We start from the raw sequence: 22,608 nt of genomic DNA, 5'->3' as shown, positions 1-22,608 counted from the left end.
TCCAGCCCAGGTGGAAATGGATACCTCTATGTAGGCCTGGTTACACCTGAGGTGGGAAAGGGTACAAGGATGTATGTGGGGTTATGTTGAGGCCGGGGTTAGGGGGAGGGGGGTTAGAGAGGGGGGCGAGAGAGGAGCATGTCTATACGGAAGTGGCTACATCCAGATGGAAAGGACACAGATAAGTCCTGTGGGTGTGTGGAGTGGGTGTGGCTACATTGCTGATTCCTGGAGGAGGCACCATTTAATCAGAGACTGGACATCAGAGAGGAGGCTTGGGTCCTGACTGGAGGACAGTGGGATCTTGACAGCCTTGGTGGGTAGGTGCTGAGCTTAGAGCTGAGGCTGTGGAGGGGCTGTGCCTGACCTGTCCACACTCAGCTTGGGGGAGGTGCTGTGTGGAGGACCCTTGTATCTGGCCCCACAGCTGTGATCTTTCCCCCGGCCATGTGGCTACCCCTCCTGGTCTGAGGCAAGTCCTCTGAGGGAAGAACAGGGAGCATAGCCCAGCCTGGGGAGGAGGCAGGAAGCAGAAATAGTAGGGAACAGTGAGCCACCTGCTGAGACACAGCCTGTCCCCAAGGCGCTCAGCCTCCGGCCTCCCACACCCACCCCCCGACACTTGTCCTCTCAGTCCAGGATCAGGACAGTGGTTTCTGGGCTCTCTCATCCCTCCCACCCCTCTCTGCAAACAGCCAGAGGGACCCCACTGAAATGCAGGCCTCCCCAGGATCCTGTTCACACTAAAAGTGACACACAGGGGCTGCCAGCACTCCAGGCCCCTCCCCTCTGGGTCCTGTCCTCCTGGCCCTCATCCCACTCCCTACTCCCCTGAAGTCCTCCAGGACCTTTGCTCACAGGCTTTCCCAGGGTCCCATGCTCACTGGGCTGCCTTGTCCCCATCACAGTCCTTCAGTACCCAGGCCTCTCCAGGCCTGGCCGAGCCCAGCCTGACCTTGCCACCTGCTTAGTTCCTCAAGGGCTCCTGGGCATTTGCTTGCCTGGTTGGGGCAGGAGCCCTGATATCACCCCCAGCCAGGTTGCCTCCCCGGGTAATCTGGTAGGAGTCTACCCTTCACTAACACCATCTTCCTCTGTCCTCCAGGATTGAGGCTTAGGGGGCTCCAGGACATCCTAGCCACTTACTGGCCTTTTTCTCCTAGATACGTTTCATTCCTGGACCGGGTTCTACACCTCCCGCAGCGGGCTCAAGGGGCTGGCGTGGTGAGCCAGCTCTCTGCTCTACGCCAGGGAGTCCATGTTCACACGCTTCATGTTGGCTCCACACCGGTTCCTGGACCGGGCCTGGGCCCTGCAGCAGCTCCAGAAGCTCCGCTGGACGGTCTCCGAGGTAACACCACACCTCTCAGTGGCAGGAGCAGGATCGGACCCTCCTAGGTGTGTGCTTCCCCCTCCCTAGGCCGCCAGATCCTCCTGGTCCCCGGTCACTACAGGTCTACTTGACAGATGAGAACACTGAGGTCACCTTGGGTCCCAGGACCTGAGCATAATGAAGCTGCATCAAGGCTAGGTCCCCAGACTTCCACCTGTGGCTTCACTGAGCTTTAGAACCAGATTCACCCAGAGGGTAAAGGGCAAAGTAGAGCAGTATTGGTGCCCCAAATGTCCTGTGCAGGTTCAAATCTCAGTTGAGCTGTGTGGCCTCAGGCAAGTGACTTTCCCTCTCTGAGCCTGATTCTCTCCCTGGATAATCAGAAGCCCCTGTCCACCTAGACAGGTGGCAGGCAGTAGAATACGATGATACATATAAACTGCTGATCTCGGTGGCTGCCACAAAAGATGTCCCCAAATTTCCATCTCCACTTGTCCCCCACTATACTGATGAGAACCAAGAAGTGCTAAAACTTGTCTCCAGTCAGAAATGTGCCACACTGGCCATGACATCTCATATTCTGTCGTCCCCTTCTCCTCCTCCTTCAATCTTTCCCAGCATCACGGTCTCATCTAATGAATCAGTTCTTCACATCAGGTGGCCAAAGTATTGGAGTTTCAGCTTTAACATCAGTCCTTCCAATGAATATTCAGGACTGATTTCTTTTAGAATGGACTGGTTGGAACTCCTTGCCATCCAAGGGACTCTCAAGAGTCTTCTCCAACACCACAGTTCAAAAGCATCAATTCTTCAGTGCTCAGCTTTCTTTATAGTCCAACTCTCACATCCATACATGACCACTAGAAAAACCATAGCTTTGACTAGACAGACCTTTGTTGGCAAAGTAATGTCTCCGCTTTTTAATATGCTGTCAAGGTTGGTCATAGCTTTTCTTCCAAGGAGCAAGTGTCTTTTAATTTCATGGCTGCAGTCACCATCTGCAGTGATTTTGGAGTCCCCCCAAAATAAAGTCTTTCACTGTTTCCACTGTTTCCCCATCTATTTGCCATGAAGTGATGGGACCAAATGCCATGTTCTTAGTTCTCTAAATGTTGAGTTTTAAGCCAACTTTTTCACTCTCATCTTTCACTTTCATCAAGAGGCTTTTTAGTTCCTCTTCACTTTCTGCCATAAAGGTGGTGTCATCTGCATATCTGAGGTTATTGATATTTCTCCCAGCAATCTTGATTCCAGCTTGTGTTTCTTTCAGTCCAGCATTTCTCATGATGTACTCTGCATATAAGTTAAATAAGCACGGTGACTAAATACAGCTTTGACATACTCCTTTCCCAATTTGAAACCAGTCTGTTGTTTCATGTCCAGTTCTAACTGTTGCTTCTTGACCTGCATACAGATGTCTCGGGAGGCAGGTAAGGTGGTCTGGTATACCCATCTCTTTAAAAATTTTGCACAGTTTGCTGTGATCCACAAAATCAAAGGCTTTGGCATAGTCAATAAACAAGAAATAGATGCTTTTCTGAAACTCTCTCACTTTTTTCTATGATCCAACAGATCTTGGCAATTTGATCTCTGGTTCCTGTTCCTTTTCTAAATCCAGCTTGAATATCTGGAAGTTCATGGTTCACATACTGTTGAAGCCTGTTTTGGAAAATTTTGAGCATTACTTTACTAGCATGTGAGATGAGTGTAATTGTGCAGTAGTTTGAGCATTCTTTGGCATTGCCTTTCTTTGGGAGTGGAAAGAAAATTGACCTTTTCCCATCCTGTGGCCTCTACTGAGTTTTCCAAATTTGCTGGCATATTGAGGGCAGCACGTTCACAACATCATCTTCTAGTTTTTGAATGAGCTCAACTGGAAGGAATTCCCTCACCTCCACTAGCTTTGTTCATAGTGATGCTTCCTAAGGCCCACTTAACTTCACATTCCAGGACGTTTGGCTCTAGGTGAGTGATCACACCATCGTGATTATCTGGGTTGTGAAGATCTTTTTTGTACAGTTCTTCCGTGTATTCTTGCCACCTCTTCTTAATATCTTCTGCTTCTGTCAGGTCCATACCATTTCTGTCCTTTGTTGTGCCCAAATTTGCATGAAATGCTCCCTTGATATCTCCAATTTTCTTGAGAACCCCATGAACAGTATGAAAAGACAAAAAGATAGGACACTGAAAGATGAGTTCCCCAGGTCAGTAGGTGCCCAATATGCCACTGAAGATCAGTGGAGAAATAACCCAGAAAGAATGAAGAGATGGAGCCAAAGCAAAAACAACACCCAGCTGTGGATGTGACTGGTGATGGAAGTAAAGTCCAATGCTGTAGAGAGCAATATTGCATAAGAACCTAGAATATTAGGTCCATAAATCAAGGCAAATTCTCCTGTTTGACAAGAGATGGCAAGAGTGAACGTCGACATTTTAGGAATCAGTGAACTAAGATGGACTGGAATGGGTGAATTTAACTCAGATGACCATTATATCTACTACTGTGGGCAAGAATCCTTTAGAAGGAATGGAGTAGCCATCATAGTCAACAAAAGAGTCTGAAATGCAGTATTTGGATGCAGTCTCAAAAATGACAGAATGATCTGTTCGTTTTCAAGGCAAACCATTCAATATCACAGTAATCCAAGTCTATGCCCTGACCAGTAATGCTGAAGAAGCTGAAGTTGAACAGTTCTATGAAGATCTACAAGACCTTCTAGAACTAATACCCCCAAAAGATGTCCTTTTCATTATAGGGGACTGGAATGCAAAAGTAGGAAGTCAAGAAACACCTGGAATAACAGGTAAATTTGGCCTTGGAGTACAGAATGAAACAGGGCAAAGGCTACCAGAGTTTTACCAAGAGAATGCACTGGTCATAGCAACCACACTCTTCCAACAACACAAGAGAAGACTCTACACATGGACATCACCAGACGGTCAACACCGAAATCAGATTGATTATATTCTTTGCAGCCAAAGATGGAGAAGCTCTATACAGTCAGCAAAAACAAGACCGGGAGCTGACTGTGGCTCAGATCATGAACTCCTTATTGCCAAATTGAGACTTAAATTGAAGAAAGTAGGGAAAACCACAAGACCATTCAGGTATGACCTAAATCAAATCCCTTACCATTATACAGTGGAAGTGAGAAATGGATTCAAGGGATTAGATCTGATAGAGCGCTTGAAGAACTGTGGACAGAGGTTCGTGACACTGTACAGGAGGCAGTGGTCACGACCATCCTAGAGAAGAAGAAATGCAAAAAGGCAAAATGGTTGTCTGAGGAGGCCTTACAAATACGTATGAAAAGAAGAGAAGCGAAAGGCAAAGGAGAAAAGAAAAGATATACCCATTTGAATGCAGAGTTCCAAAGAATAGCAGGGAGAGATAAGAAAGCCTTCCTTGGGGATCAAGCTGGGGAGGGTCCCTCTGAAAGTCTGTTTTCTGCCTCAGGTCAGGGAGTCAGGTATAGGTTTTCACAAGGTCTTCAAAGATGGGCAAGTCCATCAGCCTCTCTGACCTCAGCTTCCTCTTCTGTAAAGTGGGGGGCACCCCCACCTTCTCCACTAGCACCTGCTAAGAGGGAAAGAGAGCCCATGCCCAGTGGGTCCCAGGAGAGCAGGTGCTGAGCAGGAGCAGGTCCTGACCCTATTCTTGTCCTGCTCAGGGCGGGGACACAGGTCCAGCACCACGAAGCCATCACCGGGACTCACACCCCCAGGGTGAGTGACATGTTTGTGGGACGCCTGAACAACGGGATGCATGGGGTGCAGAAGCTGATGTCTGCCATCATCCAGGACAAGTTCCCAGCCCACACAGGTAAGCAAGGCTCTTGCTGGGAGCCCCTGCAGTCTGGCAGAGTCTAGGCCCCTTTCTGAGAAGAGAGCTTCTGGGACCAGGGAGGGGGCCCGACCACCTGAGCTTCAGACTCTGAGTCCCCATCCAGGTGAGTTGCCAGGCCTTGTGCAGGTGATTCTACCTCTCTGGACCTCAGTGTACTCACCAGGAAATTGGGCTGACAGGGAGAGATGGGTGAGGAGTACATGGACCCTCAGCTTCTGGAGGGACACCCCCACCCCACATTTGGGAACTGGGACAGCGCCATGAACAGAGTGTGGAGAGGGCTGCATGTCTGAGGCCCCATGTCTGTCTGTCCCTCTTCCTGGAGTCTGCAGGGTTTGTCTCACCTGCCTCAGTTTCCCTTGTTCCAAGGAGCACCCAGGTATGTTGAGTGTGTCACATGGCAGCAAGTAAACCTCTTGTGTGTGTGCAGGCCTTGAGCCTGGGGGATACTTTGCTGTGATCTACAACCCCCCGGCCTGGACAGTCACCACCATCATCACCCTGACTGTGGACTTCCCCGAGGTCAGTGTCACAGATGAGTCAGGCCACCCCGTGCCTGCACAGGTATGGGCAGGAATCCTGCCTCGGTTGCACTTGTGATTGCTGCCTCTGTTCTAGGCAGGGACCCCCGAGAAGTGAGGGCCATTTCAGTGAGCAATGACAACCCCGCTGTCACTATGAGGACATTGTCCTCAGGGTCAGCGAGATCCACCCAAGGCACTGATCCTAGGCTTTGGGCATCTGATTTGGCCTGAAATCCCTTCTACCATCCCCAACCTGGGAGGTCTCCTGGTGGTCTGGGCTGCATGGGAGGCAGCCCCCCACAAAGGACTGTATACAATATAAGGGCTTCCCTCGGGGCTCATGTGGTAAAGAATGTGCTTTCTGTGCTGGAGACCCGGGTTCGATCCCTGGGTCAGGAAGATCCCCTGGAGAAGGAAATGGCAACCCACTCCAGCATTCTTGCCTGGAGAATCCCACGGACAGAGGAAACTGGTGGGCCACAGTCGGACACAGCTGAGCAGCTAATGCTTTCACTTTCATAGTATTATCAAAATTCCCACTTTGTGTAGGAAAATCCATGCAGAGTCTTACAAGTGGGTCTTTATGGAAGTGCTTTGTTAGGGGCTGGGGCAAATTCCTGTCTTGGCAACAACCTCATCCAGGATGAGTGGGTGGTCCCGCCCCATCTCCTCCCAAGACCTGGAACTGGATGTGGTCCCAGACAGCACCCTACTTGTCACCCAGCCGACTCTTCCTTGGGGAGGTGGAGGAGGTTCTGCCGTCAGCAACCTTTCTGCAAACACTCCTAAACACCCACTCTAGGCCCCTGGACACTGGAAACCCCATGGATTCAGGAAACAGACACAGAGGACAGTTAAGGCAAGGAGTGAGGACCTAGCTGTCCAGGCAGTAGTCCTTAGCTGAGACCGAGAGGAAGGGTTCCTCTGACATTGATGGGTGTTGGCTTGAGCAGACTGAACACATAACATCCTCCTCCCCAAGCAAAAGCGATACCCACCAAGAGTAAACGCTCTTAAAGATGATTGAACACCTACTATGTGTCAGGCCTTAATCTAGGTGCTGGAGAAATTTTAATTACCAAGCCAACAAAAGTCCATGCCCCCAGGGGGCTCATATTCTAGCAGGGGGATCCAGACAGGAACAAAATAAGAAGGTAAAGAATGTGGCCTGTGATATCTGTAGCAGAGGAAAAGCTTCGGACAGGTTTGGGGGGTATGGGTGGGGCAAGATGCCTGCTTTTATTCACAGAAACGCTGAGTTGGAGGGTCTGTTACTGACCAGCATGAATGTGTTAGTGGCTCAGTTGTGTCTGACTCTTTGCGAGTCCGTGGACTTTAGCCTGCCAGGATCCTCTAGCCATGGGGTTCTCCAGGCAAGAATACTGGAGTGGGTTGTCATTTCCTTCTCCAGGGGAATCTTCCTGACCCAGGGACTGAACCCGGGTCTCCAACATTGCAGGCAGATTCTTTACCATCTGAGCCACCAGGGAAGCCCCACTGACCAGGGTACTTGACATTTTTAATTAATAGAAGTTGATCAAAGGCCAGACCAAGAAATTCAGGCAAGGCTTTATTGGGGCCCCTGTGGCAGCATGGGGGTGAAAACAAACAACAGCTTCCCTTGCTTGCTTGTTCTCCAGGAGGGGAGCTGGCTCTTTATATGGCACGAGGGTGGGGATGTGCCCAGCAGTTGGGTCAGAGGGGTGGCTGAGGTGTTTGTCCACCCCTCAGGTGGTGGTGTGTGCAGGGCCCATGCTTTTGCTCTGACCCCTGCTTTCCCTCCAGACTCTTAAAAAAAAAAGTGACAGTTTTTTTGTCTTTTTGTATCTTTTGTCCAGATTTTGCCCCCAACTGGACATGCACGTGGTTATTTTTGGTCCCATACAATTTGTATTTTGTTGCTGGAGGAGAAGTGTGTCCAAGCATTGCAATACTGCAGCAAGGGGGCCCAGGTCCCAGTCCATCTTATAAGGAGCCACATAAATTTGCTAATAGCCCCCCTACCCTACCACAAAACCCCCATCAGAAGCCCAGAGATGGCACCTGTTCCCTAAAGAGTCAGGGGTCTCCCTGCATAGAGTCAGGGGGCTCCCTGCATGGACCCAGAGTCCTCATCCCATCCCTAAATCAGATAAATTGGAGATAGGGAAAATCCTAGGGAGATGACCTGAAAACCTCCTTCTTCTGGGAAATTGGAGGATGAAGAGACAAGAGAGCTCCCTCCAAAGAGGAGGCCCTCCGGGTCGAGGGAAAAGCGTGAGCAAAGGCTCAGAGGCAGGAAACAGAAGGGAGAGTTGGGAAGGAGGGACGTTGATTTTTCAGCCCCAAAGGAGAAGGGAAGAAGGAAGGAGAAGGGGCTGGGCTAGGACCTGTTGAGCAGAGAGGATGCAGGAGGGGAGCCCAGCTCAGCCCAATGATGGATGACCCTGCTGCCCCTGTGGGGAGCGAGCACTCCATCCAGGAGGTGTGTAAGCCCAGGGTTGCTAAGGAGACTGAGATGTCTTTCCCCCATGACATCCGTCATGTGATCTTGTCCCTCTGGCCTTGCAGGTTCAGAACTCAAAGGAGATGCCATCTGTCTATGACCTGCTTGTGCTGACCATGATCCCAGGACTCAGTTACCGGTATTATGTCATCAAGCCCAGCAGGAGGGCCAAGGGGGACACTCAGGAGACTGAGGCCATGATGGCCAACACCAAGCAGTTTGGCCGCAGACCCAGGAGACATGACTCAAGCGTGGGCAGGCGCCTGGCGCACGTGGAGAATGATGGCTACACTGCGTACCTGGACAAGGACACCAACCTGACGCACAGCATCTGGGAAAGGTGAGGTGCAGCCATTGCTGCCTCTGAGGCCAGGAGGGTCCTGGGACCTGGGCAGGAAATGCCCCACCTGCCTTTTCACTTCCTCACTGGCATGGCAAGGACGTGATGGTCGTGAAGACCCTTGCTATGTAGCCAGCTTCATTTCTAGGTTGTGTGAGTCTAGGCTGTGCCACAAAAGCAACCAGGACCCACAGGACCCAGCATGAGAGGTCAGCAGCGGGTGTGGGGGAGCCAGAGAAGTGGGGTACAACCCCAGCACATGTGAGCCTCCCTGGTCCGGCAGGGAAAGGTGAAGCCTGCAGGCCAGCGTTGGGCTCCGTCATCACTCAGGCCCCACGCCCCTTCTGGGACGCCCCTGAAGGGCCGGCTCCAGCTCCCATCCCTTTCTGCCCACCCACAGGTGCCCCACACCCAAGCCACCTCCCCGCCCAGCCCTTCCCAGGAGTGTCCTGCCGTCCATCTGCCTGGCCCCTGGGTGTCTTCAGGTGCTTTGGGCTCAGGTGAGGGAAGGTGTGCTTCTTACCGGGCTCCCTCACCTCCCAGTAGGGGTACAACCAGCACCTGCCACACAGAGAGGGAAGCCTGTTGGAACAGAGAGAGGGCGGCTCAGAGGAGGCTTGGCAGGGACGAGACACCCAGAGCCAGGCCTGAGGCCTTGCATTCTGGAGGGAGTCCGTGGGTCAGACAAGCAGACAGTGGTTCCTTAGAAGGACCTGCCTGTGCAGAGGCCTGAGGCGGGCAGCCACCATGTGTGCAGACCACCCCAGGGCGTTTGCTGGAGGAGGGCCTTTGTTCCTTCATATATGACAAGCGTGTTGATATAGTTCACATACCATACAAGTCACCACGTTACACCGTACACATCTGTGCTGTTTCCTGTATTCACAGAGGTATGCAGGAAACTCCACAGCTTTCAGATATTTCCATCACCTCCAAAAAGAATCCTCATATTCCCCATTTTCACCTCCCCCATGGCCCTGGCTACTGGAATCTCCTTTCTGTCTCTCTGGATTTGCTTCTGTGGGCATTTCCTGTAATGGAATCACACCACCTGGGATCCTTGGGAGACTGGTTTCTTTCACATAGGATCACATTTCCAAGATTCGTCCACATGGCAGCATGGATGAGACCCTCATTCCTCTTGAGGGCTCAGTAATATTCCATTGACAGATATGCCCCCCAGGTTCTACAGAGGTCACTTCTGTTCACTCCTGGTTCCAGGCTGGTGTCTGTATAGCGGCTTGTGAGCCTGGTTCCCATCAGAGGGATGGGACATCAGCAAGAGGATAACGCTCTTTTCTCTTTCCCGCCACTGCAGGCAGAATAACCAAACCATACAAGTGACCCTCGTGGAGGACGAGGTGAACGGTGATGAAGATCAGGGACCCATTTCCGATAACTATGTGTTTACGTCCAGTGAAACCTCGAAGTCAGCGTGGGAGACTGTGGGAATGGAGATCGTCGATGGGGGAGCTCGTGACCGAGATCCAGCAATACTTCTACAGGTGAGGTCGGCCCCTCTGGTTGTGCCCAGCACAGGTGGGTGCTCGTGGGCAGCTGAATGGGGAAATGCGTCTGCTCTAGACACCCAGCTCCTGCGCCTGTGCTCACACACGGTCCTATCTCAAAGAAAGTTCGGTGCAGACATGAGTTGGTCCAGCCTCTGCAGTCCCGGCTGTGCTTGCCTGCGCTGTGTCACCTTGGTGGCATCTAAGTTCAGAGGTGGGACAGTGGCCCGTGGTGGCAATGACATTACACACCAAAGCAGTTCTTGTGTTTTCATTAACAGAAGAGAAATAAGCCACCCAGGCCTGGCCAGATGCTCTGGGCCTTCAGGGAAGGGAGGCTCTTCCTGTTTTATTGCCCAAGAAGCCCCTCTGCCCACATCGCCCTGCAGGAAGGAGGGAGGGAGGAAACAGCAGGAGATGAAGGTAGGAAAGGAGGAGAGACTGGCGTCCGGAAGTCTCCCCCAACTTGACATGTCTCTTCTGCTCCTCCTCCAGGACGGTGAATGACAGTGACCCCGCGTACACCATCTACTCCCGGCTGGCCCGCGGGCCCCTGGGCGCTGACGGGGAGCTGCTGGGTCACCGCATAGAGCAGGAGTACAGGGTGGGCCCCTTGGAGCTGAACCGCGAGGCCATCTTGAGGACCAGCACCAATCTCATCACCGGGCAGGTCCTCTACTCCGACAACAACGGGTACCAGACGCAGCGCAGAGCCTACAAGCACCATGAAAACAACATCGCCCGGGTACGCTCTGTGGTGCTCCGTGGTCAGAGGGTCCACAGAGACAGACAGTCCTGATGGCACTTTTCCAGAAGACTGGAGGAACCCCCTTTAGCTCCAGCGGCAGAGGCCTCCAGAGCATCTCCCAGAACTTCTATCGCCCATGTGTGCCGTTAGGGGCTGAGACCTAGGCTTGTTCAGCCCTGGGGTCGGAGCTCTGGTGCCCCCACATATGAGGAAAGTCCCTGAGGTCCACTGTGGGCACCGCGTGTCCTCCTCTGTCAGATGACTGGCCCGCTGGGACTGCTCTGAGGATGAAGCAGATGGTGCCTGTCCAGGCCTGAGCGGGTGTGACCCTCCTTTGCTGCTCTTAGTTGAGCCACTGCCTGGTTGCCTGGGAAACAGCACAGGCTGATTTCTGAAATCAGTTCAGCTCTGAGATGCTTTGCCCCCAACAGTGTGACCTGGGGCAAGTCCCTTGGCTTCCCTGGGCCTCAGTGCTCTCCTGGGAAAGGGGGTAACCTCCCCCTAGCTCTGTGTGATCAGCTGGGATGATCCAGGAGCAGTGCCAGGCTGGGCACCTCCTGAGCCTCAATCCATGCTAGTTCTTTCTCCTTCCAGTGGGGAATGTGGCCCCTCCCTGCTGTCTTCCTTGAGTTTCTGGTCCCTCTCATCCCTGTTGGCTGGTTCTCACCCCCTGTGGCCTGGGCTCCAGAGAGTCCAAGGCCCTCAGCCCAGGACATCTTGCTCCAACAGAGCAAAGGGTGTGGACTGTGTGACCGCTTTCCAGCCCAGACTTGAGCCCTTTACTATCGGGCAAACATTAGCCTATCTCAGACTGGACTGACACACATGTCTTCATTGAGTCTCTGCCACAGTTTTTCAGAGATGGTTTGGGAGCCCCTTTTACAGGTGGGTAAACTGAGGTGATAGACAGGGAGGCCTGGCGTGCTGTGGTTCATAGTGTCGCAAAGAGTCGGACACGACTGAGCAACTGAACTGAACTGAACTGAAACAGGCTTGGGCAGCCTGAGTCCCCCAGCTTGTAAGGTCAGGAAGCAGTGGAGCTGGATTTGAATCCCAGGGCGTCCATCTCACAAGTGAGAGCGCCTCCCTGCTGCTACCAGTGCCGCCCTGAGCTGCTGCTGTGCCTGTGGGGGCCCGAGGGAGATGCCTGATCAGGTGGCCCACTTGGCCCATAACCATGACCACCAGCCTGGCAATATTTCTGCCCACAGAATTACTACCCCATGACTCAGTCGGCCTTCATCCAGGACAGACAGAGCAGGCTGGTGCTGCTGTCGGAGCAGGCGCATGGCGTCTCCAGACAAGGGAGCGGGCAGATGGAGGTAGGAGGAGGCCCCTCTGGTCACCACGGGCCAGCCAGGGGCCAGGCGGAGCCTGTCAGATGACCCTTCCCTGCAGGTCATGCTCCATCAGCGGCTGTTGGTCAAACAGCAGTGGGCCCTGTCTGTCAACGTCACGCTGAATGACACCTCGGTTGTCCACTCGGTGCTCTGGCTCCTGCTGGGACCCTCGACCCTTACCAGGGACCTCGGCCAGAGGAGCGGGGTGGCGCTGCAGCACAGACCCGTAGTGCTGCTTCGAGAGCTGAGCGGTAAGAGGGCCTCCTCTCAGAGCATCTGTCATCCCTGCCCTGGGGTGAGTGATGGAAACGAGCTGGTGCCCCCAGGAGTTCGAGCTCCTTTGGGGCAGGAAGGGATCTCAGGGATCTCAGATTCAAGTCTTTCATTTTAAATATGGACAAACTGAGGTTTAAAGAGGTTCATTGATTTAAGATCATACAGCTAGTAAGTAAGTGTAGATTTGGGACTCACCCATATCCCCCTGTACATCTTTTCCCTGATTCTCCTGGTAGGCTGCAGTCCATGGGATTGTGAAGAGTCAGGCGTGACTGAGCGACGTCACTTTCACTTTTCACTTTCCTACATTGGAGAAGGAAATGGCAACCCACTCCAGTGTTCTTACCTGGAGAATCCCAGGGATGGGGGAGCCTGGAGGGCTTTCGTCTATGGGGTCGCACAGAGTCGGACGCGACTGAAGCGACTTAGCAGCAGCAGCAGCAGCAGCGCGTGGAGCAAGCCTATCTGCACTCTTTTTCCAACAGTATTTGCTCAGCTCACATCCATGTGTCACATTTTTCTGATTCTTACAATATTTCAAACTTTTTCATCATTATTATATTTATTATGGGACCTGGAATTAATAACCTTTGATACTGTTATTGTGAAAAGATTACAACCCAAAGAAGATTCAAAGGAGATATTATCTTTTTCAGTCAGATCAGTTCAGTCACTCTGTGTGTCTGACTCCTTGCAACCCCATGGACTGCAGCACGCCAGGCCTCTCTGTCCATCACCAACTCCTGAAGCTTACTCAGACTCATGTCCATACGTCAGTGATGCCATCCAACCATCTCATCCTCTGTTGTCCCCTTCTCCTCCTGGCTTCAATCTTTCCCAGCATCAGGGTCTTTTCCAATGAGTTGATTCTTCGAATCAGGTGGCCACAATATTGGAGCTTCAGCTTTAGCATCATTCCATCCAATGAATATTCAGGACTGATCTCCTTCAGAATGGACTGGTTGGCTCTCCTTGCAGTCCAAGGGACCATCAAGAGTCTTCTCCAACACCACAGTTCAAAAGCATCAATTCTTCGGTGCTCAGCTGTCTTTGTAGTCCAGCTCTCACATCCATACATGACCACAGGAAAAACCATAGCCTTGACTAGACGGACCTTTGTGGACAAAGTAACGTCTCTGTTTTTCAATATGCTGTCTAGATTGGTCATAACTTTCCTTCCAAGGAGTAAGCATCTTTTACTTTCATGGTGGCAGTCACCACCTGCAGTGATTTTGGAGCCCAGAAAAATAAAGTCAGCCACTGTTTCCACTGTTTCCCCATCTATTTGCCATGAAGTGATGGGACTGGATGCCATGATATTAGTTTTCTGAATGTTGAGCTTTAAGCGAACATTTTCAGTCTCCTCTTTCACTTTCATCAAGAGGCTCTTTAGTTCCTCTTCACTTTCTGCCACAAGGGTGGTGTCGTCTGCATATCTGAGGTTATTGATATTTCTTCTGGCAGTCTTGATTCCAGCTTGTGCTTCTTTCAGCCCAGTGTTTCCCATGATGTACTCTGCCTATAAGTTAAATAAGCAGGGTGACAATATAAAGCCTTGAAGTACTCCTTTTCCTATTTGGAACCAGTCTGTTGTTCCATGTCCACTTCTAACTGTTGCTTCTTGACCTGCAACAGGTTTCTCAAGAGGCAGGTCAGGTGGTCTGGTATTCCCATCTCTTTCAGAATTTTCCAGTTTACTGTGATCCACACAGTCAAAGGCTTTGGCATAGTCAATAAAGCAAAATTAGATGTTTTCCTAGAACTCTCTTGCTTTTTTGATGATCCAGCAGATGCTGGCAACTTGATCTCTGGTTCTCCTGCCTTTTCTAAAACCAACTAGAACATCTGGAATCTGATTGGTCCTGACCAAATCACATGATCCAAGCCTGACCAATCACTGTGGCCTGAGGTGTTCTAAGGCACCAGCAACTCCAGCCTGAGCCCAGAGTTGAACAGAACATTTCCTAGAAGGAGGAGAGCTGAGGTCCCTCTAAGTGGAGATAGCAATAGATGACAAACAAGGGGAGCTGACATCTCAGACCTTGAACAGCAAAGAGAGATCTAAGCTAACTTCCTGTGTGATCTGGAAGAAATGAAGTTCCCTCTCTGGGCCTTGTCTCTTCATTTGTATTTTTAAATGGCTGCACTAGAGATTCAAGGTGGTTTGAGGCATTTTCAACAATAGATGCTTCAGGCTGCCTGTGGTGTGGGCCACAGGTGGGAGGGGTGTGAGACTGAATGGAATGGGTGACTTGGTGGGAGAACTCTGAATGCCCAGAGGAAACGTTTGGCCCTCTCCTTGCATCCATCTGCCTTGCAGAGACTGCCAGGATTCACCCACGCCCCCAGCATCAAGAGGCTGTGACACTGCCCCCAAGCGTCCACCTGCAGATCCTCAGCATCCCAGGCTGGACGTACAATTCGAACCACACGAAGCTCATGCAGAATCTTTGGAAAGGTGAGGCAGGTGTTCAGACATCCAGACTCACTCCTGTCTTCACAGGTCAACCAGGTCCCTGAGCCCGTCACCAGACAAAGGTGCTCTCCCCAGAATCATCCAGGCTCTGTGAGGTCACCCGGTTTCCTTATCTGCCAAATGAGACAGAGGCCCACTGAGAGGCAAGTCACTCAGCAAGCCAGGTGGGCCTGGATGCCATCTAGAGCACAATGACCATGTATAGAGGGGAGCCCCCAGCAGGGCATCTGGGAGGACATCCTGGTGGAGGAAACAACTGCCAGGAAGCAACGCATCATATTGCCAAAGCCCCTGGTGCACCTTATCTGCCCCTTTACACTCTTGCCAACAAAGATCCGTCTAGTCGAAGCTATGGTTTTTCCAGCAGTCGTGTATGGATGTGAGAGTTGGACTATAAAGAAAGCTGAGCGCCAAAGAATTGATGCTTTTGAACTGTGGTGTTGGAGAAGACTCTTGAGAGTCCCTTGGACTGCAAGGAGATCCAATCAGTCCATCCTAAAGGAAACCAGTCCTGAATATTCATTGGAAGGACATGCTGAAGCTGAAACTCCAATACTTTGGCCACCTGATCTTTTCCACTCATTGGAAAAGATCCTGATGCTGGGAAGGATTGAAGGTGGGAGGAGAAGGGGATGACAGAGGATGAGATAGTTGGATGGCATCACTGACTCAAAGAGTATGAGTAAACTCTGGGAGCTGGTGATGGACAGGGAGGCCTGGCATGCTGCAGTCCATGGAGTCGCAAACAGCTGGACACAACTGAGCAACTGAACTACTATTTACACTCTGAGCATCTCAAACTTGGGGCTGACTGTGCCTCAGCCACCCCCCTATTTCCAGAGACTCTCCAAGGGCTGGCACACTCCAGTGTAAGGTCTGCAGGATGAGAAGCAGGAGGGAAAGGAAGAAGCAGAGGCCAAATACCACCTTTGTGGCTAATAAAGTGGGCGTTGGAGGCTGTGGCTCGATCCTGCAGACAAGTGACTTCCTAACACTGACCTCTAGGGCATTGCTTCGTGTGTCACAGAAGAGAAAGGGGGAACCCCCTGGCATGGTAGAGCCTTCCCTATAGACCTGTGTGTGTTGCCAAGCCCACTGAGAGCATGCCTCATGGAGGCAGCTTGTACCTAAGAGGAGGAAAAGGGGCTGGACCAAGCAAATCCTTTCTCCTAAAGAGAAGTGAGTTGGGGCCAACTCTGGGGAGCATCAGTGGATGGTGTGAGCCCCCCCTGCCTCCCTAGACCATTAGAATCCCAAATCTCAATCACCATCTTCATCACAACCATGTCTTCAGCATCATCACCATCAACACCATAATCACCACCACCACCACCGTCATCACATCATCCTTTTCAGGAGCCAGAAGACCTTGTCTGTTTCTAGAGCTGCAATCCGTAAGCACCTCAACTAGGAAGGCAGAGAAGAGATTTTGCAAGCCTCCTATGCTGCAGTAACAAAGAACCCAAATTCTCACGGTCCAAACACAACACAGGGTTATTTTGCCCTTACCCCACATATCCGGGGGGTGGGGGGAGGCTGTCAGCAGGGATGTCCTTCTCGTGTGGTCACCAGGGACCCAGCAGATGATTGCAGTATTACAACACATGCTTCCTCATCTCAGAGGCAGGAAAAAACCTTGCTCATGGTTGGGTCAGCCTTGGGGTTAGGAGACCCTTCGCAGGGGCCAAGGCAGAGAGTATGTTCCAGAGAACTGGAAGATTTCAGGACAGGGCCAATGATGACCATAAAGTGAGTGAGGATGAAGACTTTCCAGACATTGGCATCTGTCCCTGTGTGGGTGATGGGAAGCCTCAACATTGCCTGAATCTGGGTTGGAATTCTCCCTTCTCCTTCTTCCTTCCATGCCAGCTGTGTGGCCTTGGGCAAGTGCCCACCCCTTTCTGAGCTCTGGTTTCTTTGGTGTCGAGTGGGCACCATGTTTGCTGCTTCTTAGGGAGGTTGAAGATGTGAAGAGGAGGTGAGTGTGTCAAGTACCAGGCATGGTCAGGGGTCCTCACTGCCACCTTCCTTCTGCCCCCAAGACAATCGAGCAGAGGCCAAGGCAGAGTCCCGCCGAGTCCTGCTGCGGCTCCGCCATCTGTATGAGGTGGACGAGGACCCTGTCCGGTCTCAGCCTGTGACGGTGAATCTGCAGGTAACCTGCCCCGCCCCACATCCCACTCCTGGATCACCGAGTCAGGACCCATGAGCAGATGAGCACAAGGCAGGCAAAGCCCAAGTGTGATGATCCTGACCCAGATGCCACCTTGGCAAAGACATACATCAAGACCATCGTGAAAGGGAGTGAGGGTCGGTGTCGGGGGCATCAGGGCACCCCTCCCCCGCTTCCTCTCTCTTCCTGGTCTTGATTTTTCAGTGATTCCAACATCCATGTGTTCTGTTTGTTTTCTCCTTTATTCTCGTAGTGAATCTTTATGAGAAGTGAAAGTGTTCATCGCTCAGTCGTGTCTGACTCTGCGACCCCACAGACTATAGCCTGCCAGGCTCCTCTGTCCATGGGATTCTCTAGGCAAGAATACAGGAGTGGGTTGCCATGCCCTCCTCCAGGGGATCTTCCCAACCCAGGGATTGAACCTGGGACTCCTGAATTACAGGCAGATTCCTTACCATCTGAGCCACCAGGGGAAACGAAATCTTTTTATACAACAGAAATAGCATTTGAGTGATCCAAAAAAAAACAGAAGGAAATTTTGAACAGACTTCCTGGTAAGTGATCAGAGTCACACAGTCCAAGGTGAACGTCCAGGCATCTCTGCTGGGTGTCTAGGCCTCTGGGCTCTGAGCCTCAGTCTCCTCATCTGTAAATGGGGAGGTCAGAGTCCTTATCCACAGGGATGCTGAGAGGTTTTGGGTGATGGTGTACACACAGGTGCCTGGCACCCTGGGGGCTGATGGATATCTCTGTGCCCAGACTCCAACCTCTGTCCTCCTTCCCCTCCCGACCCCAACGTTACTCTCTGACCCCAATATCACCCTCTGACCCCCACCACCAGGTAAGGCTGTTACTGCACAGCCCAGCCACATCCTTTCCCCAGAAGATACGTGAAGACACCTCATTTCTTTCCAGTCTGCACTCTTCATGGAGCTCTGAGCTCTTTACTCATCTCCTGGTCACAGGGAATTTCTGTAAATTTCTCTGTTGTTGCCTTGGTTTCTCTGATACCTGTGGTCTCAACGCAATCTGGGAGAATCCCAACAACCCCACCCGGAGCCAACGTCCCCCTTTCACAGTTCTTACCATGGAGACGGGGTGGGGGGATGATCTCTTTCCTCGCCCCACTTTCATCAGAGACAAGGCCAACTTCGTCTTCCCACCTGACCTTATCAGCGTGCTGGCTTTGTTTCTTCCTACTTGTCACCTCTTGCTCACAAGTTGGTACCAGCCTCAGAAGCAGATGTAGAGATGGGCGGGGGGTGGGGGGGGCAGGGGGGGATGGAGGGGGGATGGTAGCAACAGCGGAGCCTCACCCTCCACCCTTTCTTCTGCCATCAGCACAGGGAAGCTCCTGCAGAACAACCCGCAGCCGTCTGGTCACCAGACTGTCCTCTCCAGGGCAGGGCCAGAATGACTGCCCTGCCTTCCCTCTTTGCACAGTCAGTACATTTTGGGGAAAATGGGATGGATACCCAAGACTGACTGCATCCCAGGGGCATACAGGGCACCATCTGAGCATCTCTGGGAGGAGGGACTCAGTGATGAGAGCAGTTCTAAGTGCCTGCCACCTCCTGGGCGTGCCCATCCAGCTCAGACCCCCTAGGGAAAATGTGCCTCCCCGGCCTCAGTTTCTTCATCTATATAATGGGACTGCTATTCTTTACATGGAGATTTACTCTGAGAATGACATACAGGAAGATGTTATGCCCTGGGCCTGGGTGTTTCCATGCCTGCCACTGTTTTGTCCTCTGCTCTGGGGCTGGGTGCTCACCCCTCCCTGTGCTCCTGTCCTGCAGTCCATGCTGCGGGGTCTGGGCTCTGTGGTGTCCGTGGAGGAGCGCTCACTCACAGGGACCTGGGACATAAGCACACTGCACCGCTGGCGCTGGCCAGCTCAGGAACCTAGCCACCTCAGCGGTTTGTGCACCCCTGGTTCAAGCTGCCCCCCCACCCCTGGATTCCCTGCCTGTCCCTCATCTGGGCTCGGGAGCTGGACAGACCTGGCTCAGATCCCAACTCTGCCCCCTAAGACCTGTGTGACCCTGAATAAGCCACTCTCCTTCTCAGAGTCTAAGCCTTCTTGAATCTACCACAGTAGGTTAAGGAAGGGTTCAATTCAGTCTCCACTTGCCAGGACTCCATTCAGCATGTGTGTGTGTACGTGTGTGTACATGCATGCACACACACGCATGTACACACACCTATAGATATGTCCAAGATTATAATCCCGCCCAGAATGCAAGTGTACCCTCAGCTCTGATGTCTCCCGTGCAGTGCGTTACATTGCCCACCCCACAGTTAGCTCTTGGAAACCGCTTCAGCCTGATTCATGCCTCTCAGTCTTTACTTGTGCTGTTTCTTCTTGGAATGCCCTTGGACATCTGGACAACTCCTAATCACGCTCCCCCAGGTTCAGGTTTGGGGCAGCTGCCTCCTTTGCGCTGTCTTTCCCCTCATTTTGATCTGACTCTTTATATCTTCTTTGTCTACCGCATATAACATAGTCTGGGTACATAGGTAGATACATAGTCACTATTTGGTAAATGGATGAATGGAAGAATGGTTGATAGGAAAAAGGGTTGTGAGAAAGGAAGGTAGGTGGATGGATGCTGGATGGGTGGATTATTGGGTGATGGATGGATTGACAGATGACAGGAAGTAAGGAAGATGGATGAGCAATTTATGGATTATGATTTATGGATTTATGATTTTATGGATTTATAAATTTATGATTCATAAATTTATGGATTTATGAGAAAATTAAGGAAGTGGAAGGAAGGAAAAAGGATGAAAGATGGATTGTTGAGTGGGTAGAAATTGGATGGATGGATAGAAGTAAGGAAGATGGAGAGAAGCATGGAGGTATGAATGGATATGTGATGGATGAATGGATGGACGTAAGGAGGACAGATGGATGGGTGGGTGGATGGACGATGGATGAATGGACGGAGGTTGGAGAGGTGAATGAGAATGAATGTATGTATGATTAGACAAAGAGATGGATGAATGGTTGGATCGAAGGATGGTTGGATGAATGGATAAATAGATTTCAGCCCAAGGACGAAGCATGAAAGCCAGGGTGTGATAGGGAGCAGTGTTGCAGGCAGATGCTGGAAAGAGGCGACCTGGGAGAGCTGGTGACTCCAAGGGGCAACACTAGACAGATCATCTCTGTCCTCTCAGGCAGCTCCAGCCATCCTTCACTGCACCCAGGGGGTTTCCCCATCACCATCCATCCAAAGGAAATCCGGACGTTCTTCATTTACTTTGAAGAGAGATGAGTCCTTGGCAGATTCTGTGGCCTCAGGAAGAATAGCCAAGTGGATTGCTGAGCAGGAACAGCTGCCGACCTGGTGGGCGAAGGCAGGAAATGGATGGACGCGGGATATTTTTGTTTCTTAAATAAAAAACTGCATTAAGGATCTGTTTCTTCCCCTGCACACTAGAGCCAACCTTTTCTCTCCCCTCCTCTCATGAATGATTACATACACGCTCACACTTCCTCCTCCATTCCAAGAAGCAAGACAGGAAGTTCCTCTCAACACAGCAGGAATGCCCACAGTGGTGCCAAAATCCATCTGCCTGCAGGTCTTGGCGGTTCCCGTCAGGACCAATGTTAAACACGGCCCTACTATGTGCAGCTGCCCTCCCAGGGTGGGCCCAGGCTGGTGACACACCGGCGCCGTGTCTCTACCCATGGTCCACGTGCAGGAGCTTCAGCACCAAGCTCTGTGCGTGAGGCCAAGCTGGGCATCCAACCCCAAGCTCCTCACCTGTACCAGGGACGCACCAGCCGAGTAAGAAGGCCTCCCGGCTCAGGCCACCAAGAGAGGAAAGAAAACCACACGCCACATGAAACAGGGGACATTCAACATAAAAAGTATTAATGACAAGAAATCTATAACATCCACTCTTGTCTGTGGCCAAAGGATTAAAAACACATGCTCACCAGAAACCATCCCATGCAAATTAAAGGAAGCATTGTTCATAGTTGCCAAAAGCTGGACACAGCTCGTGTCCATCCGTAATACTTGGATTCACCAAACCTGCCACATGTACACAGTAGAGTACTCCTCAATTATAAATAGGAGCAAAGAATCTTGCAGTCATCATATGTAGTGAAGAACGCAGATACAGAAGAACACATACTGTCCAATTATGTTTATATGAGTGTCCAGAATTGGTAAATAGTCTAGTATGTTAGAAGCTCCTGGGACCCCACGTCAGATTTCTTCAGGATCTCATTCATCCCACAGTGAAAGGTTACCACTTACTGAGTTTCGTATCAATAGCCCCCTGCTTTTTTTTATTTCCAGGGTTCCTACACACTATGAGATTAATGATGATTAAACATCTCAATAACCTGAATGGTCTGGAGGTTATACTTGGCCTGGAAAGATATCAGCCAACCAACAAATAGTTCATGTAGAAGTCTCCTGTGGATACTGTAATAGATTGCCACAATCTGAGTGGCTTAAGCCATAGAAAAATCCAAAATGAAACAGCAAGGCTGCTTCCTTCTGAGTTTGTGGAGGAGAATCTCCGAGCTTCTGGAGGCGGGTTACCAACCTTTGCTGCTCTTTGGGTTATAGACACATTGCTTGGTCCGTACCTTCATCCTCACATGGCCTTCTCCCACTGTCTGCCTGTCTGTGTCTAGATTTTCACTCTTCATTAAGACACCAATCATACTGAATTAGGGGCTCACTCTCATGCCATCAATCAGGCAATGACACCTGCAAAGACTCTATTTCCAAATAAGATCACATTCTGAGGCACTGGGGGTTGGAGCTTCAACATACTAATAGGGGACAGGACACCATTTAACCCATCACAGTACAGAAAGTCAGGGACATATTTTAGATTTATAGTAACTAACGGTGCAATGTGTTCAATGTTTATTTAGCAGCTACTTGTTCCAGAACTCGGAAATAGCAGGGATACACCCACAAATCCTTGCCTTGGTGGAGCTCAAACAGCAAGGACAAGAAGGAAAGCTCATGACACGTGTCACAGGAAGGGAAGCCCCTTGCACCTGCGGCTTTTACACCCAGAAGACTCAAAAAGAGTCGACTGCATGTGAGACCAGCTCCTCTATGAAATAAAGCAATGATGTGGTTTGTGCAACATTAAAGCCTGAACTCAGAAAGCATTTGGCCAGAGACAGCTGTTTCCACAGACATAACTTAATCTCACTTTTCAATTTTATAGTGAAAAGAGCATGGACGTTCCTCTTGTCCACTGTTGGGTGTGTCCAGTCCCATCAGAACACGAACTTGTCAAGTGGTCATTGCATCTGTTTTTATTTTGCTCTAAAAAGCTCAAGTCAGAGTGGTTATAGGGATGCTTAGGTTGGTTAAGATGCTATGTCACTTGAACATAGCAGACTGACTGTTCCAGCACTGATACTAAGCAAGAACCTGCCAAGGCTTCCCAGAGACAAATCCCCATTTCCCCATGCCTCTGACATCTTGTTTATCAAAAACTTTTTCCTTCTGGGACTTCCCCAAGTTGCAAAAGCAGATTTAATCAGAGAAGTGGGAAAATGCAGAAAT

General features: G+C 51.0%; 1 pseudogene; it reads left to right on the top strand.

The window, feature by feature from the left end:
• LOC102190116 overlaps window positions 1–20,334 on the top strand; it is a 43,129-nt pseudogene extending 22,795 nt beyond the window's left edge.
• The last annotated feature ends 2,274 nt before the right edge of the window (window positions 20,335–22,608 follow it).

The sequence above is a fragment of the Capra hircus genome, unplaced genomic scaffold (assembly GCF_001704415.2).
Source record: "Capra hircus breed San Clemente unplaced genomic scaffold, ASM170441v1, whole genome shotgun sequence".
NCBI lineage: Eukaryota > Metazoa > Chordata > Mammalia > Artiodactyla > Bovidae > Capra > Capra hircus.
Note: the sequence above shows the minus strand (reverse complement) of the source record. Positions and strands in the feature narration are given on the sequence as shown.